This window comes from Schistocerca serialis, chromosome 1 (genome assembly GCF_023864345.2).
Source record: "Schistocerca serialis cubense isolate TAMUIC-IGC-003099 chromosome 1, iqSchSeri2.2, whole genome shotgun sequence".
NCBI lineage: Eukaryota > Metazoa > Arthropoda > Insecta > Orthoptera > Acrididae > Schistocerca > Schistocerca serialis.
In genome coordinates this window covers 916,877,440-916,898,174 of record NC_064638.1, presented here as the reverse complement: position 1 = coordinate 916,898,174, position 20,735 = coordinate 916,877,440, and positions in this window count along the sequence as shown.

The window sequence follows — 20,735 nt, the reverse complement described above, 5'->3', positions numbered from 1 at the left end:
GTATTGACTATACATATAAAAAAAAGGTATCGTTAGAGGAGGGTGTCCCATTACAATGTGTACCATAAGAAGATACAAACTTGAACACTCACCACCACTCTATACAGAAGAATAGGCTGCTCAAAACATTAGTACATAGGCCTTGCACCCTCTGTGAGAACCAGAGTTTCAACCAAGAACTTGAAATTTAAGGATGATGTTCCTGAGGAATGGTGACAAGAAGTGGCAAATTTGGAATGCACTATGTCTTACACTAACTGTACAACCCATGGAAATGGAAGAGGAAGCTCGGGAGGATGCAGCTATTATATTTATTCAGTTTTGTGATGTATTATTTGGAAAGACAGGATGAATTCTTCAGACACCAAGTGAAGATCATCTTCCACCTGCTAGCTAAAAATGTGCACTGTTTGGTAGCGTCAAGGATGACTTCAGACTATGGAAATTGTAAAGGGACACCTTCCTCTAGCGTTACTTTTCCTCAACAGAAGTAATCGATACCAGAAATATTTTCGAATTTTGAAGAGGTAAATATTATTTCAGCTGTTTTTCTAAAAAAAATTTGTGGCAACAGTCGACTGCCAGTAACTTCACCGGCAAAGTGTAGAGTAAAAGGTCTTTGGAGACTGGAGCTTCTTTGGTAGTCCCGTCTGTGACTTGAGTAGTGATACACGTGTCGTGAAATTCTGCATTGTTTTTCTTGTGTTTCTGTAAATATACGAACCGTAATAAAAGTGCTTTATCATAATAAGTTGGAATTTTTGGTGCGTGGACCGTCACTACAGCCATAAAACCCACATTGGTGACCCCGAGTCGCGAAAATATGTTGCAGTCGCTCGCTGTGTATCACCGGTTTTGCGCCAATAGACAATGTCGCAGCCTCCAGTTTTTATGGCAGTGCATGACGCCACGACCGCAGAATGGACATTCGACTGTGAAGCGCAACGCTTCACCCCGTGTGCCACTAATACACCGGGAATGTTCATATCTCCCGTGTTTCCCTCGCCTGGCCAGACGCTCTGCCGGCATACCACACCAGGCGCTGTACACATTGTCACGGACACCTTCTACGGCATTCTACGCCCAACAGAATGCCCCTTCAGCACAGGACCCCAGAAACCCCGAGTTTCTACTGCACAGCAGGGACCACGCGGCTGGCCAGTTTCTGGGTCCACATGCATGGCTGCCGTTTAACGTTCCCCCCTTCGCGCCGGTCGAAGGGATACTCGTGCCAACCACGCTGGACCATTTATATGCCTACCCATCCTGCCGCCCCGCGCACACCTTGGGCGACGCACCTGCCGTGGTTCCGCCCCATCACTCGGCACTCAATCGCGATCTCGCGCCTGCCGCGCCGTGCTTGTCGTGTGGCCGCACAGATTCTGTGCCTACATGGACTGGATACCACATCTCGCCTACACAGCTAATGGACGTTCAACGCAACACATCGCCTGCCACTGAGCCACATTTCGCACCAGTGAACACCGTGCAGAATCCCCGTGCGTTTCGTGCCTCTCCTACAGCCCCGCAAACACTGGCCCCCGGCCGTTTTCCGAAGCTGCCACCATTACAACCGGACAACCCAGTGACGTGGTTTACCTTGGTGGACAACATGTTGGACATACACGGTATTGCAGACAGCACCCGTTTTGTGTGTTTAGTGAACTACCTGCACGACGACCCTGATCTCATCAGTGACTTATTGCTGAACCCACCTAAGAGCAACAAATATGCCTCTGCTCGCTCATTACTTATCAAACGCCTCTCTCATCTGCTGGCCGATACTATTCACAACATAATTTACGACAAGATTTTAGGCGACAGAACACCCTCACAGCTGTGGCGACGCTTGTGTGCACAGGTTGGTACCGAGATCCTGCCGAACTTAGCGCTCTGGGCATTGTGGTTGGTGAAGCCGCCGCAAGAACTACAGTTACATTTGCTTCCACATACCGCAGCATCACTTGATGATAAACTACGGCTGGCGGATCAGGCATACGCCATTATTCGACACAGCACAGTGTCTAACACCGCCGAGGTTGGTAACCCTGTGTGTATACTTCCACCGTCGGGCGGTAGAGGCCGGGCGCGTGCGTATTGCGGACAGCACTTGGAACAGCAGCCACCTAGCGGCCAAGACCGGGAACCGCCAGCGGGTCTGCAACCGTTCCCCACCCCAACCGGGCTAGCACCTGCCCGCCCCGCCTTCCCCCCGCCTGATGCTTCGGCTGGCAGGAAGAGTATAGCCGACTCACGCATATGCTGGTTTCACACCGCTTTCAGGGACGCCGCTCGCAACTGCCGTCCGCCCTGCGCGTTCCCAAACGCCGCACGCGGGCCGCAGTAGGTGCCACGGCCCACGGATACAGGCAGGAGTGCCCACAGACATTGCATTCTCTCAGGTCCCCCACCCCACGAGGACGTCTGTACGCCTTGGATGTAAGTTCGCGCCGGTATTTTCTCGTCAATACCGGAGCAGACGTTAGTGTCATACCTCCCACATTTTCTGTAAAGGGCATGACACCAACCAAACTGTCCCTTCGAGCAGCAAATAAGTCGACACTTCGTGTCGAGGGTTTGGCCAAGTTACCTATTGAACTCATACCTGGTAAACAGTTCACTTGGTCCTTCTACATGGCTGATGTCGAAGATCCAGTATTAGGCATTGACTTCCTTTTCCACTTTGGACTGTCTCCAGATCTTCAGTCAGCCGCATTATTGCACCATGCCTCGTCCACGCACATTGCATGTCCAGTCGCCTCTTCGGCCCCCCGTCCCCCTCGGCTGCCCGACGACCTGGACACAGCTCCCATCAAGTGCTCTTATTGGCGGACAGCCTCACAATTTCCACCGCCCATCTCCAGCCTGAACGCCCTGCAGTCGACGATCTCTGTCCTCACAACGTCGAACAGAACCGTGCCAGATCATCGGCTACGCAAGCCTTCACCGAGGCACTCCGCCTCGTACAAGGCCTGCCACCGCCGCCACCACCTGACACCAGAGATGCACCTTGTGGAACTTTGTCGACACCGAAGCAGACTTCTTCCCTGGCACATCAGGTTAGTGACTCTTGTGTACTACCAGTCCCCGTTCACCATGGCCCCCAAATGAGTGCGCCAGCCAAGCTGAACACTATTACGAATGGCATGGCACACAAAATTGTCACGACAGATGGGCCTCCAGTGCGCCATAAAGCGCATCAACTGCCACCACATAAACTACGCCTTGCTAAAGCCGCAATGGAGGAACTTCTAAGGAAAGGCATTATTCGCCCATCAGACAGTAACTGGTCCTCTCCCATACATTTAGTTCCCAAAAAGGACGGCACTGTGCGCCTGTGCGGTGACTATCATCGCCTCAACGCACGGACAGTATTAGACAATTACCCGATACCTCACATACAAGACTTTGCGCAAGTACTTAGCGGAGCACGCATCTTCAGTGTCTTGGACTGCCGCAAGGCATATTTACAGATACCAATGGAACAGAGTGACATCCCAAAGATAGCAGTAATCACACCTTTTGGCCAGTACGAATTTTGTTACATGCCTTATGGTTTCAAAAACGTGGCCCAAACTTGGCAGCGTTTTATAGACTCACTTCTTTTTAACTGCACATATTGCTACGCACACCTCGATGACATACTAATTTTCTCCCCCTCTGACAGGGAACATGAACTCCACCTGGCCACGATACAGGACTTATTGACACGTAACGGAGTCGAGATCAATAATGACTATTCACAACTCCGCTGCACTGCTGTCACTTTTCTGGAGTACACAGTCTCCTTGGATGGTATATGCCTCCCGCAGGAGTGGATTGACTGCATTCTTGAGCTACCCCTCCCAGTGTCGTTTTGCGAATTACGCCAGTTTTTAGGAACTGTCAATTTCTACCGTCGTAACCTGCCGATGGCAGCAGCAATTCAAGCCCCTTTGACTGATGCATTGGCCGGTAAACAAACCTCAGGCAGTCGCCGAGTACCGTGGTCTGACAACATGGTGAGAGCTTTCGAAGACCTTAAAGCAGTAGTAGCCTTAGCACCAGGATGTGCCAGGTTATGTAAAGTAGTGAACACATGGTGTCACTCTCGCCCATCCTTTGCCAGATGCCTGCATCTTGATTACAGCGGATGCAAGTGATTTTGCAATCATTGCAGTCCTACAACAGCATGTCAATGACACGACTCAACCACTCCGGTTTTCTTCCAAAAAATTATCTACAGCTCAACGTAAATGGTCAGCATTCGACAGAGAATTGCTTGCAGTTTATGAAGCTGTAAAATATTTTTGCACAGACATTGATGGAAGGAATATAACAATCTTCACGGACCACCGCCCCCTCGCGGAAGCTATCCGTAACCCTGTTACTGACCTTCCCCCACGTAGGTTCCGGCAAATGGACTTAATTTGCCAATACACAACAGACATTCGTTACATTCGAGGGTCAGAAAATGTGGTGGCTGACTACCTATCACGTGTCACTGCAATTTCATCCCCCATTAATTTTGATGAATTGGCCCACTTACAGGACAGTGACACCGAATTGCACAACCTCCGACAGGACCCAGATACTTCCCTTCAGAACGTTTTGTGCAACCTACCGGGCTCGGTCAAGCCACTGTGGTGTGATACACCCGCCAAGTGTTCACTACTTTACATAACCTGGCACATCGTGGTGCTAAGGCTACTACACGCCTGGTCACAGAATGCTTTGTGTGGCCAGGTGTGAAGAGGGATTGTTGTACTTGGGCTCGTGCTTGTTTACAGTGCCAGCGCAGCAAAGTCGGCAGGCACACACAACCCAGTCTAGGTAAATTCGACATCCCGGAAGGCCGCTTCCGTCATGTACATGTGGATCTCGTAGGACCATTACCCATATCGGATGGTTTCAGGTATATCCTGTCCGGCATTGATCGCATTACACATTGGGTGGGGGCAATCCCCCTGCAGGACATCACAGCAGATTCCGTAGCACGCGCATTTGTATCCTCCTGGATAGCTCGATTTGGCTGTCCTACATCCATCACCACCAACCAGGGACGACAGTTTGAATCCCTGCTGTTTAACAAATTCTGCGTCCTCTGTGGGGTGGATAGATTCCGCACTACAGCTTACCACCCCCAGAGCAATGGACTGGTCGAGCGGTGGCACAGAACACTGAAAGCGGCACTCATGTGCCACGGTGGTGAGTGGTGCGATGCCCTTCCCTGGGTTATGCTAGGAATAAATACGCACGGCTTACAAGACAGACCTCCAGGCTTCACTTGCAGAGCTCCTGTATGGCGAGACCCTAGTACTCCCCGCAGAGTTCGTCAACGACGAAGCAATCGCCAACCTGTCCGACCTCCCCATGCTAGTTGAACGGGTCCGGACACACATAGCCGCGATCCGCACGCCTCCTCCACGGTCACATTCCCGCCCTCGCGTGTTCAGGCATGGGGCACTGGACTCTTGTGAGTTCGTTATGTTACGGGATGACACAGTCAAACCGGCATTACAACCACCCTACTCTGGCCCACATCGAGTAGTGGCTCGCAGGGACTATACTATGAACATTCTCGTCAGTGGTCGCCAGCAGACAGTTTCCCTCCAACGCATGAAACCAGCCTGGACGATCGAAGAATCTGTAACCCCCCCCCCCCGAGTTGAGTGTTCTTCCATCAGATGGTGACGACCCCAATCCCACACAGACCACCCACCCTCCTGCGTCCCACCATGATTGTATGTGTACCGAGCCTACACCCGAGGGCAACTCAGCGGTTCCATACGATGATATTCTACCCTCGTTCCAAACAGGCACTGCGTGTGACAATCCACAACCTCAGGCCCAACCTCATGTTGCGTGTGACATTACACCGTCCCAAGTGTTGGTACCCAGTACCTCCACAGAGTGTTCCAATGTTTCTCCTGAACTACGTTACTTTTTGCCCCCCCCCCCCCCCCCCCCCCCCCCCTAGTGCACCCTACACCCACTGTCGACGAAATTTGCATCGCAATCAACGCCTCTGAGTGCCAACGTGATGAGCTTTCCTTGCAGTTCCACGATGGATCCATCTTTGTCCTCGGCATAGGGGACACTTCACGTGGGTCCACACCCACGTCACACATCACCATGGACACTTAGCACACGCTGCTATCAACCAGCGAGCATCCCACAACGCCACTACACAGGAAGACACCCACGTCCTTCCCCCAGTGCTCCGCACTCCTGGGGGGGGGGGGGGTGCTCTGTGGCGACAGTCGACTGCCAGTAACTTCACCGGCAAAGCGCAGAGTAAAAGGTCTTTGGAGACTGGAGCTTCTTTGGCAGTCCCGTCTGCAACTTGAGTAGTGATACACGTGTAGTGAAATTGTGCATTGTTTTTCTTGTGTTTCTGTAAATATATGAACCGTAATAAAAGTGCTTTATCGTAATAAGTTGGAATTTTTGGTGCGTGGACTGTCACTACAGCCATAAAACCCACAAATTCATATGATTTTATACACAAGATGTTATATTTCCAGCTAAAATCTATAAAATGAAATTACTTTACTTTCTTTGCTACAATCAATATGTACAAGCTCTGAATGTACTGCTGAAATTATTTTTCTTTAGAGACATTTGAAATAATGAAATATTTGGCACACTTAAAAATACTATCATTAATTACAAAACTTGGTACTATTTATTATTTTTATTTCTGGATTCATTTATAAAATAATATTATAAATTAATAGAAATTCATTTCTCAAGAAAATTTGTAAATTTTTTGGAATATTGTTATTACCGCAGTGTGAATTAGTAGTGGGCATGCCCCTGATGTGACTGACATGTTTTTGTATTTTTGAAGAACAATGTAATTTCACCTTTGTTAATGTGAAAATTCAAAAGACAGTGTGATATAGAAACATGTGAGAGAATTGTGTGAATTGTGTTTCATTCATCTCATAACATACATTTGCAATCCATTTGGTTTGCGTACAGGACACATGTCAAAAATTTATAAAACAGTTACAATGATTTTTACATTAATAAATAATAGCACTATAATAAATAACAACTCTATAAGGATAACACATTGTACCCAGCTCAAATTTCCAGTTTGTCCTGCATGAATTCATCCACTGAGTAATAACACTTCAGTGTCAGTACCTCATATAGCTTTCTTTCTAGTGAACATAAATTCATCTACATCAACTTGTTCCCTTTTAATTTATTACAAATTTTCATTTCCATGTATTGAGGTCCCTGGGCATACAGTCCGAGGTGGTGGGTGGGGAGCATAAAATTTTCTTTGTTTCTGGTATCATGTGAATGGACAAAATGGTTTCCCTAAAATAATTCATGTTTGGTGTACAAAAATATAATAACCTTATATATGTATAAGGATGGCAGAGTTAATATTTTAAGTTTTCTAAATAATGGTCGACCATGGTTCTTTGTGATTTGCAGTGCACATATGATTTTTTTCTGTGTTTTTAGTATCCGCACTATGTTTGTCGAGTTACCCCACAAAACAATACCATACCTAATAATGGATTCAAAGTAGCTTGTATATGCTACTTTTTGTGTGTCCATGTCAGTTGCAGTTGACAATATTTGCACTGCAAATGCGAAGCTGCTCAGTTTGTTTGCCAGGTATTCAATGTGTGCCTGCCAGCTCAAATTTTTATCTACATTTAAACCTAAGAATTTGACTGAGTCAACTTCTTCAATACCTTGGTTGTTGTGTACAATATTAATCTGCTCACATTTTGACTGTTTCATTCTGAACTGTTTCACGTGAGTCTTAGATGTGTTTAAATTCAACCAGTTTAGCTGAAACCAAGTTTCGAAGGTACTGATCACAGATTTGGGAATTTTTTCCGAGTCCTCATCTTCAACTAAGACAGCAATATCATCTGCGAACAGAACTGATGGGGAGCTGATATTTAATGGTAAGTCATTAACATAAAAGAGAAATAGGACTGGGCCTAATATGGAGCCTTGTGGAACACCCTGAGATATTTATTTCCACTCAGAAAAATAATATGTGCCATTTGAAGAAATGCTAACTCTTTTCTTTCTGTTGGATAAGCAGGATTTAAGCCATTGTAGGGCACTGCCGCTAATGCCATACTATTTCAACTTTGTAAACAAGCAATGCACAGTTTACAGGATCAAACGACTTTGTGAGGTTGCAGAAAATTCCTGCCACCTTATTTCTCTTGTCTAATGATGTGCTTATTTTCTCAAAGAAACTATTTACTGCATCGATGGTGTTTTTACCCTGCTGAAAACCAAATTGATTGTTTAGAATAACAGAATATTTTGCAAAGAAGTTTTGGATTTGTGCAACAGCAAGTTTTTCAAATATTTTAGATAGGACAGGGAGAATCGAGATAGGACAATAATTTCCCATGGTGTCTATTGATCCCTTCTTGAAGAGAGGTTTGACTTCAGCATATTTCAGTACCTCTGGGAAACAGCCCTCTTCAAAACATTGATTTATTATCTGAGCTAGTGGGTTTGCAATTCTATTGTGTACCACTTTAATAACTTTGGTGGGTATTCCATCCCAACCTGCAGATTTTTTGTTTCTTAATGTTAGAATAGCATTTTCTACATCCCCCACAGAAACTTTTGAGAATTTTGTAAAGTTTTCAGAGTTTTTGCCTAGACCAAAGGGATTTACTTTGTTGTGATAATCTGTTGCATTTATAAAGAATTCATTAAAGTACTCTGATATTTGAGTTGGATTTACAATAGTATTTCCTTCAATGTCAACTTCTCAAATTTCTTGGTTACAGGCTTTAACACCTAACTCCGATTTAATGACAGATCACACAGCCTTTGTCTTATTTTTACGATTTAAAAATATCCTGTTATTTGACAGTTGTTTTGCTGCCTTGTCAACTCTTTTAAATATGGTTTTATAGAATCTAACATATTTAATGAAATCTATATCTTTATTATATTTTAGTTCTCTGTGCAGTTGCCTTTTCCTAACACTGGAAATTTTTATGCCCTGGGTAATCCACTTCACTGTATTTGTTATTTTACTGCTGCAGAGTCTAGGTGAAAATGTTTCATTAAAGTCTCCAAGAAAACTGTTTAGGAATTTCCCAAAGTTTTTGTCATTTGAGTTACAATAATAAAAAGGCCATGTTTTATCTCTTTGTTGTTGTTGTGGTCTTCAGTCCTGAGACTGGTTTGATGCAGCTCTCCATGCTACTCCACCCTGTGCAAGCTTTTTCATCTCCCAGTACCTACTGCAACCTACATCCTTCTGAATCTGCTTAGTGTATTCATCTCTTGGTCTCCCTCTACGATTTTTAGCCTCCACGCTGCCCTCCAATACTAAATTGGTGATCCCTTGATGCCTCAGAACATGTCCTACCAACCGATCCCTTCTTCTGGTCAAGTTGTGCCACAAACTTCTCTTCTCCCCAATCCTACTCAATACTTCCTCATTAGTTATGTGATCTACCCATCTAATCTTCAGCATTCTTCTGTAGCACCACATTTCGAAAGCATCTATTCTCTTCTTGTCCAAACTAGTTATCGTCCATGTTTCACTTCCATAAATGGCTACACTCCATACGAATACTTTCAGAAATGACCACAATGGTCTGAAATACCTAGATCTAGACAAAATTTATACACATCTTCATATACATAATTAATTAGAATATTGTCAATGCATGTTGCTTATTGCCCATTGTCTCTGGTAGATTCAAAGAAATTCAATTTGTAACCATATTTCTTTACTACGTCAGTGAAACTTGACCCGTATCAATATTAAAATCAGCAGCTATTACAACTTTTTTTCTTTTTTTCTCTGCAGAAGTCTTCTAGCATAATTTGAAACTTATATGTGAATAGTTCTGTTGTTGCCGTCCCTGGAATTCTGTATATTGAGATTATTATAACATTTGCTAGTGAGTCCACTATTTCTATGCAACAGATCTCGAACACACATTCTTCATTTAAATAATTAAAACAGTTTCTGGTCTCATGATTTATATCACTATGTAGAAGTATACATGAGCCTCCGTGTGACTTGTTTCTTCTGCAAAAGCTACATGCTAATCTGAAGTTCCACATTTTGTTTAGAATTTTAATTGTGTCTTCAGTAAACCAGTGCTCATTTAAACAAACAACTTTAATATTTGCACATTCTGACAGAATGATTACCAATTCATCTATTTTGGAGCTTTTATTGTTAGAAGCATCAATGTTTAAGCCATTTATATTCCAGTGGATAAGATACCTACTTTGACTATCACCTACTGGCTTTAGCACATTTCCTACCAGATAACAGTTTGGTTCTGTCTTTCTTAATGCTACACAAGTTTTTTCACCCCCATCACTACTTACAAGTTTCCCTTATTTTTTATGATCTGGCAAGTATCTACAAACATCTTACAGAATATTTTTGAGCCCAACTTATTCAGACATAGACCATCTTTGCCAAGACACTTTGCACTTAGAAATTTGTTGGGCTCAATGAAAACGACTCCTACTTTATTATACTGTTCTTTAATACTGCCATTTATTCTCTGCACATAGCTGTCACTCACTGAACTTCTGTACACAATGCCACTTCTTATTATCCTGGAATTCGGGTAGAGTCTTCTGGCCAGTCGGATGAGGTTTCTTGCGTGGTTTACAATTTCTTCCTCAGTGTTGTTTCAAAGCGAGTTTGTTCCCACATGGAAAAACACCTTTTGGATTTCTGCTATGCTTATCTGCTGTGTTCTCTCTTGCATTTAAGATGTTGTTTAGGTGTTTACACAATTGTTGCGTCCTGATTCCAGGTCGAACGTCAATTTTGGAGTTTGGTACGACTATGTTTTTCAACAATGAGTCACCTATAATAAAGAACTCACTTTCTGTCTTATTATAATGCTTCCTTCTGTCTTTTTTGTATGTTATGCTGGTCCACTTATATTTGTTTGGTTCTTCAGTTTCTTTTTCTTTCGTAATGGTGGCTGAATTTCTTCGTTGTTTTTCAGTTGTATCACTCCACGTATTTGCCGAAGTAGGTCCATCTAATACTGAAGTTTTTTCACATGCACAATGCTTTTCATGTTTCACTGCAATGTTTTATTGCTTTAGTAATGTCAGTTCTACTTTCAGAGCATCAATGTCACTTTGAAGTAGACGAATAATTTCGTCCTTAGAACTTAGTGCGGATGTTAGTCACGCATTTTAGTTACTAATACACTCGAGGCATGTCCACTGAATATCATCATTTATAAATTTCAGACACACATTTGTGCACTTCTCATCTACATAAAGTTGCACTTAATGCATCGAATTCCTTTGACTACACGTTTTTTACACTTTCTGCACGAAGAACCATTTAATTTCAACTGATTTTGGAGCATCGTATCACCAAACAATCCTACCGGCACTGCCATCTAGTCGTATGGGGTCCATAAATTATCATGAAAACAAAAAATTTCCACAGGCTTACTTCAAAATTATTTAAGTCGGTTGGAACCATGAGAACCCAAAATATGAAAATGTCAGCTTCAAGTATCAGCCCCTAGACATGAAGAACTGGAGCCAACTACAAGAAAAGAAGATAAGTAAAAAGTTTATTGTAAACCTTACTCCTCCTGAATTTTTGAAAAAAAAAAAAAAAAAAAAAAAAAAAAAAAAAAAAAAAAAAAAAAAAAAAAAAAAGAAAGAAACCCTTATCATTGGCAATAGTAGTGGCAATAACAAATTGTGGGAGGGGGTGATTACAAGTGGTGGAATTGGGTTGACTATTAATGAAGTTTTGTCTATTGTAGAAGAAGGTAGAGTGATTTGTGTCATTTGCAGTTTAAGAATAAAGGAATTTCCGATGACATGGAGAAAGAAGACTGAGGGCTGCCCAACAAAGTAAATCAAATCAACAGTGATGCCTTACTACCAACAATGACAGATTTGATTGATTGGAAGAAGACTTTACAACTACAACAAGGGACATCAAAAAGGAAAGACAAGTACAAACTATATGTGGCATCAGTTTGTTTGTGGACTTGTGTGCTTGTTAACAAAATGAATAGAGATGAGGGTAGCAGCAAGGTAGAAGTGAAATCTGTAGGATCCAGTCAGGACTTCTCTGAGCCGATTGAAATCATATTCAGCAAAGAAAGAGTAAAAACTGACATTTTGCATTTAATTTTGGCAAAACTAGAGGAAATCAAGACAAAGAGCAAATTCAGTGCAATTAATGATCAGTTAACTGGAATAAGAAAGAAAACAATAGGAAAATGGACAGGGTACAAGACCAAATAGACCAAATCAGTAATCAAGTTTCAGAGCTAAAATATGTGTTGTCAGAAGGGTTAAAAAGTGTGACTGAAAAAGATGATGTTTCAGAAAATAAATTTATTGTTTTGGAAAATGAGTTGATAGTTGAATCAGCAAGACAATCAAAGAATGTTGACGATATCAGAGTTGAACAGAAGGCTGTAGCAGAAAAATGGAACAAGACATCACCAGTTTAAACCAAAAAAGTTTTAAATGTTGAAAACAATATGCAAACTATTGTAACCATTTTAGATCAAAAAATTTTAGTATTTCAAGAAATTCATGTGAACCAAAGTGTGTGTGCAGACAAAGGTATTGCATGGTCCAACACTCCCACAAAAAGTTTTCCATCAGACAATTTACATCCAGTGGATTTTTTGCATCACTGTAGAGATAGTTTTGTGTCAGGCATGAACGACAAACAAAAAATTAAACTTGTTAAAAGATGCCTTGAAGGGGAAGCTCTGTCATGGGTACATTTAATTTTAAGTCTGTGGGTGACATACCAAAGTTTTGAGAAAGGCTTCTTAAATAAATTTTGGTTGGAGCTTAACAGGGGAGAATCAAAAGTGAATTTTTGAATGGTCCTAATCATAGGAGTAGGGACGGTACTTTGAAAGAGTTTTGTAAGAACCAACTTACAAAATTAATACATCTTGACAAATCATTTGATGAAATGACCTTGACTGATGCACTTAAAAGGAGATTACCACATAGGCAGCAGTGGGATTTGGTACATGGACCTGATGATTGCCTCGAACAATTATTATGATATGTTGACAGGCTGGATAGGGCAGTAGAAATAAGTATGTACCATAAAAATCGGAATGATAGAAATCACAATGAGAGTAATTGCAAAAACAGAAATAACGGTAACTTCTATCAGGATCAAAGTGTCTACAGAGAGAGAAATTTTCGACATCAGAAGGATAGGAATAATGGGGATAACCATGGGCATTTTAATAGAAGAAACTAAGTACTCAGGAAATGGCAGTCTGCCTCAATGAAGGTCCACAGTTTTGGGTGAGGAAACACTACAAGCATAGGACCCCCAAGTTTCACTTGCAACTAGACAATAATAACTGTGTTAATGATATGGCACAGGTATCTGAAATTGAACAGAAGGAATATAAAATTTCTCATTTGTGTTTTGATCAAAAGTTTTGGGATACTGTGTTTAATTATGGTGATGTAAGTGCTAATCACAAACAAAAATGTGAGAATAGTGAGAATTTTTATGCCATATGTTCTAATGAATTCTTCCATGGTCAGAAAATAGTGTTATTGATGTATGTAAATCTGGTGATGGCTGTATTGGATCTGAACTAGGTGGTATTTTTGATGTAAATGTTAATTAGAGCTGTGAAACAACTGAGGCTGGTTATCTGATACGGGTAGCTTAATGAAAATTGATATAGGTGTGGTAAGTGACTTTGATGGAGATGAGACTTGTGTTGCTACTGATGATGTTGATCGGGTAATTGTGGAGTAATATGATGATGATGAGTATCAAGTATTTGTGGAGTTTAAAGATAATGAAGTTTCAGAGTTATTTGTGAATGATGTTGCCAATACAAGTAAGCTAGATGATGTGTGTGATACTGTAAGTGAGAGTCACGGAATACCAGTCCAGTCAAAACAGTTTTTCATTAATGTCATGCAGAGTAATGATCCAAACAGTAAAGGTGAGTTATCTGTGAGCCCAGAGAATAAAGGTGAAAACTTTTTGAAGTTTGTTTGGGACCAGATTGGTGATAACACAGATAAATGTGCATTCTGGGATGAGTCAGCTGTGGTTAGCCAAAATTTGTTTCCCAACTGGTGGAATGAAGTGGAAGAAGATCTGAGCAGGAAGTTTAATGTTGACAGTAATGTATTTTGTGTTCCTTCTGTAACAAATGATGTTAGTTGTGCCATAGAATCCATTCATTATGTTCAGTCTTTACCTGACAAAATGAGTAACCAAAGTAATGTTATGATACCAGTAAAGTTGATAAAACCCTGTTTAGACAGTGTGGATGTAGCATTTGATGAAATTGAAAGTGACCTTTTGCATGAAGTGTCTGACAACAGAGAATGTGATTTAGATTTTGGCTCTCCTTACATTAAAATTAAGGTTGATCAGTGGGAAGGAAATTGATTGATACAGGTAGCCCAATTTGTGGTGGATCTGAACAATTTAGAGACAAGATTAAGTATAACGAGAATTTTGTGGGAATGCCCATTGTAGGTGTAAAGATAAGAGGAGCTACAGGTAAGCAAAGCAAATTGGTAAAATCTCAGGTACTTTTAACTTTTAGTATAGAAGACAAAACCTTTGAACATGGATGCTTAGTGATCCCTAGTCTGGAAGAAAATATAATTTTCAGTATCGATGGGATAGTGAAAGTTGGGGCTTGCTTTGGATGGAATGCTAAAGAATTGTTTATTTTGGAACCTAGAAGTAATATTGATGTGGAAACTAATTTCTGTATTTTAAACTGTGGGAAAAGTTGGAACTATTGCAAAACATTGTGAACCAAGGTGAGTCCAGGTGTTTGATGATGATATAGATATTGATGAGACTGGGGATCGGGATTTTGAAAGTGTAGTAGTTTCTAAAGCAAGGAAAGCTACAACTCTTAATGACCAACAAAAGGAACAACTTAAAAATTTGTTGTTGGAGTTTAGAAATGTGTTTAGAGAAAGAACAAGGGATGTGAGAGGCTATTAGTGCATACTTTGCCTTAGTGATCATCTACCGTTCTTTCTCAAGCCATATAATATACCATTTTTAAAAAGAAAAGATGTTGAGAAAGAAATTCAGGAAATGGAAATGTGTGTGTGTGTGTGTGTGTGTGTGTGTGTGTGTGTGTGCGGGGTGGGGGGAAGGGGGTAATTGAGAGAAGAAGGAGTGTTTACAATAATCCTTTAGTTGTGGTAAGTAAGATAAATGCCAAGTGAGAATTGTTTTGGACTCTAGACATCTTAATAAGTTTCTTATGAGAGAGAATGACCATCCTGAGAAGATGGATGAGCTGTTCCACAAATTTGATTATGTAAAACACATGAGTAGTTTGGACTTGACCTCTGAGTTTCACCAGATCACTCTTGAAAACAATTCTAGAAAGTATACTGCATTTTTGTATGGAGGTAAGTGTTTTCAATACTGTATGGTGCCATTTGAGCTAAATTTATCTGTATCTGAATTGATAAGAGCTGTAGATTCTGTCTTGGGAAGTGAACTGAGTTCAAAATTAATTGTGTGTGTTGATGGAATTTTGCTCACAGAAAAGACTTGGGAACAAAATTTGGATCTGTTAAGAGATGTGTTTTCAAAATTGGAATCAGGAGGTATGACTTTGAAAATAGGTAAGTGTAAATTTGATGCGGAAGAAGTTAAATTTTTAGGACATGTTATATCTGAGAAAGGAATTGCACCTGATATAGAGAAACTTGATGCTATTGCTAATTTTTCTACTCCTCACAACAAAAAACAGCTTAAATCAACTTTTGGGTTAACTGGATTGTATAGTAAATTTTGTAGAAGCCAAGCTTTGAATGCATTATGCCTGTGTGAACTTTTGAAGAAGAATACCATTTGGGACTGGAATCAGGAATGTCAGGATGCTTTTGATGAGATTAAAGGACAGTTGTGTCAAAGTCAGATATTGTTCAGACTGTATTTGTGTCTCCCTTTTTGTATAATGACAGACAGTAGTGATATTGGTTTGGATGCTAATTTATTTCAGGAGGTTGAAGTTGAAGGTGTTATTGAACATAGATCTCTTGCATTGCTAATACAGTATTGCAGAAGCATGAAAAGGCATACGCTATAACTGTGAAAGATCTTTCAGCTATACATTGGCCATTCAACAAGTTTAAAAATTATCTACGAGGTCACAAAGTCATCATCTATACTCATCACAAAGCGTTATGTTATCTCCAGGTGGTCATGCTGTACCATAACAGAATTACTCATTGGACCTCATTTTTACAGCAGTTCAGTTATGAAATCAGATATATTAAGGGCACAGACAATATAGTCGCTGATGCTTTGTCTAGACTACCTTTAGGGAGTGAATAATCTAACAACTTTAAAGAAGGAGAGAAAGAGTTTAAAATTATGTACTTGAGAGGTGTGAAAGAGGAAAAAGAGATCTTGAAAATTTGCAAAGACATTCGCAGGTATCAAAATCATGATCAAAATTGGAAATTGGTTAACAGCATGTTGGGTAAGATAGGCGGAGAAAAGATTGAGCACATTTATAAGGCACACAAAGGTATTTTATTCAGTAGATATAAGACTGACTCCGATAACTGGAAACTATGTTGGCCGGAATAATGTATTGATACTTTAATTACTTACACGCATGAGTGTTTTAGTCACTGTGGTTCACCCAGATTCACATGAAAGATTCAGGAAAACATCTATTTTTATGACATAGGAAGGAGAGTCAAGAAGAGGAATGCCAGCTGTGTCAAATGTCAAAGGGTGAAGGTAAGTAACCAAACAAGTAGAGGCCAAATGCAAAACATACTTCCTAATAGTAACATAGCTCTCACGTCTATGGACGTTTATGGACCTTTTCTCAAGTCTAAGAATGGATTTTGTTATGTTTTTGTGGTGTTTGATGTATTTTCGATGTTCATAAAGCTATTTCCTCTTAAGAAAGCTACCAGTAAGCAAATCATCATTCATAAAACAATTTTATCTGACAATCATTCTCAGTTTACATCACAAGCTTGGAAAGATTTTGTTGATTACACAAAAATGAGGGATAAATCTCAGTGTACCATCTATCGAGTAACCCTTGTGTAGATACATGGTGAAAGACCCCCCAGGATCAATCATAAGTGTCGGCAAACACATTAATTATGAATGCACAGTAAGATGCAGACAAATAAAAAAAAAAACCATCATTAATTTTTCTTTGTACATGATTTTGTTTTTCTCTCTCTTGTATGTGGAAGGATGGTTAAGATGTACTGCTTAAAGTATGAAGTTACATGAGTGTTATGTATTATACATTTATATGAATAAGAGAAGACTTAACAATAGTATTAAGTATTTTTATTGAAGTGAATTGGATCCAAGTAAGGAGGATTTTCTTCATTTTTTGACATGCATTGGTGTCCTTGAAGTTGGCTGCCTGCATCTACAATTGAAATGTAAGAGATGAAGTCCGAATAGCCTATGTTTTTGTACAAGCAAAACATTTCTAATATTGCAATTGTATTATCATTCAAATTTTGTTCCATTCACATATATATTTCCTTTTTTATTATTATAACAATACTGGCGACCTGAGTGCCATGACTACAGGGCACCGAGCAGGGTTTGTTAGCTACTGACATAGTAAAAAATTTCTATGGCATTGTTGTTAGTAATAAAAACTAATTGTCTTTATTTGCTGTTTGCAAGAATCACAGCGGGTAGCATGTAAAGCAAAAAGATAAAAACTGAGGAGAAAATTTTGGAAAGAGATAAGAATTGGACACAGGCTATGTAAAATTTTCCATAGTTTTGTTTGGCACAGCAAAGGTAGGATGGCTACACAATTTGCTTCAATGGTTGCACTTGATAGCGCCTCTTTTGATGTAGATAGAAACCTTTTCCTCATTATTCCCTTCCTTGAATTTTATGGGGGGTAATTTACAGGAATGTTTCAGTGTGATATGCGTTGTTAGTAAAACTATGTGACACAGTAGTTTGTGTTTCATAATGGATGCAAAACAGGCTTTGACATTGCGTAAACTATAACTATCAAGAGTAATAATTAGCATATGAAATTTTAACATTTTTTGTGAAATTTTTATTTTTACATGTTCATACAACATGACAGAAAAATATATGTCCATTGTTGATAGCAACAGCGAAAACACAATCAGCCAAGATGGCGTAGAATTGTGAGATCGAACAATTGAACTTCAGGCCTAGTGCAGAAGGTTTAAGTAGGTCAGAGATGAGTGTTGCAGGCGTGACAATGCTCCACAGCAGAGTAACCTTGATGACACAATGTTTACCATTGACAAGACAACGTCATGCATCTTCCAGAGTCATATACTGCTCATGAATGAAATATCGGAGATTGATACAAATAAAAATCTTGACAACACGTTACAAACACCACTTGTTCACAACACAGACATTAACTTGGAAAGTACAGCTGACAGCAACCACAGTAGTACAACTGAAGTACTGCTTTGGCAGTTATTATCTAACATAAACACAAAATTTAATGATATGAACACCAATGTCAGTGATATGAAACACAATATGAACACCAATTTCAGTGATACGAAATGAGATATGAATACCAAAATTGATGTGACACACAATCTGAACATCATTTATTTATTTATTTATATACTTGTTCCATAGATCTGTACATGTGAGCAAGTCACTCAGATGTGGAACGTGTCAATGTACATAATAAAATACATAGAATCAAGACATTGTTATAGTATTAATAACAGTGCACAAAAGTCATACTTATTAGCTTAAAAACTAGTCAACATAAATGTGAAGACAGCAGTTTCATATTTAAGGCATTATTGCATCTATTTTAACCTTGAACAGTAATCAAAACTTCCCACTTTGGGTTTAAAAGTGACCCAAAAATGGAAATGAGAAAAACAGGAATTTTTACATTAGGGCATTATTACATTAGTTTAACAGTAAACAGTGTAAAAAAATTTAAGAACATCTTTCCAATCTGGGTTTTACTTATTTCTCTGAAAGAATTCCTCTAGTGAATAAAGTGAGGTCTCAAGTAAATAATTTTTCAAGCTACGTTTAAATACTGATGTACTACTCCTCATACTTTTGATGCTGTTGGGTAGGGAATTGAAAATTTTTGTTCCAGCATACTTTACCCCTTTCTGAATAAGTGTCAAGTTCTTTAACTCACAGTGGAAATCCTCTTTTCTTCTGGTGTTATGTTCATGATGTAGGCAATTCGTTTCATACAAATTGGGGTTATTTATTATGAAGCACATCAGTGAATATATGTACTGAGATGTTGGTGTCAGTATTTGAAGTCGTTTAAAAAGATTTCGACATGAGGTTCGTGGGGGTACCGGTACACCACAAATGATTCTTATTGCTCTTTTTTGTGCTGTGAGGATTTTCTTTTCGGCAGGTGTATTGCCCCAGAAGATGATGCCATAACACATGACTGAATGAAAATAGCCAAAGTAAGCTGACTTTGAGATGGTAATGTCATTGAAGCGTGACAAAATTCGTAAAGCAAATGTTGCCAACATCAGCCGTTTTAGTGTTTGTAGAACGTGATGTTCCCAGTTCAGCTTACTGTCCACGTATACGCCTAGGAATTCTGATAAGTACACTTGCTTTATCATCTGATCATTCTGTGTGATAACTATTTCTTTTGGGTTTTTGTGGGTTGTCTGGAACTGGATAAAATTGGTTTTTTTCAGGTTTATTGAAAGGGAGTTAATACTAAACCAACCCAGAACTTCTTTAAGGATATCATTGACCTCAGATTCTAAGTCAGTAGTTGACACATTATCCACCACAATGCTCGTATCATCAGTGAACATCGTAAATTTACACTGCTTATTGATGGATAAAGGCAGGTCATTAACATACGAGGGTCGGTCAAAAAGTAATGCCTCCCATTTTTTTTCTACTTAAAGAAATTAAGTTAAGTGAAAAATTTGAATTTGGCGCCATTCCTCAAACCTTCTTCTGCAATCCACTGCAGTAGTAACTTTCTGTGTCAACAGGTGGCAGCACAGCAGAAGTTTGTAAGATGGCCGACATCGATGTTCGTTTGAGACAGCGTTGTGTGATTGAATTCTTGAATGCAGAAGGTGAAACGCCCATACGCATTCATGAAAGACTGAAGAAGGTGTATGGTGTTGTGACAGTGGATGTCAGCACTGTTAGACGATGGGTTCGTCGTTGTAAGGAAGCTGAAGGGCAAACACCGTTGACTGACGAAAAGCGGAGCGGCAGGCCGGTGAGTGCAGTGACTCCACACAACATTCAGCAAGTTGATGACATCATTCGTGGTGACCGTCGGGTGACTGCAGATGAAGTGTGTCGCATTATTTCTCTTAGTAAAGGCAGTGTGATCACGATTATTAAACAATTGGGGTACTCAAAAGTTTGTGCACGGTGGGTTCCAAGAATGTTAACCGATCAGAATAAAGAGGCAAGGAAAACAATAGCCTCCCAACACTTGCAGCGCTTCCGTTTGGAGGGAGATGAGTTTCTGAAAAAAATTGTGACCGGGGACGAAACATGGGTGCATTTTTTTGAACCCGAATCAAAGAGGCAGTCAATGGAGTGGCGTCACACAAGCTCGCCGAGGAAGAAAAAATTCAAAACTGTGCGATCGGCAGGGAAAGTTATGGCAACAGTTTTCTGGGATACAGAGGGTGTGATTCTGGTTGATTTTTTGGAGCAGGGATGCACAATAAATTCTGTTCAATACGTCACAACCCTCAACAAACTT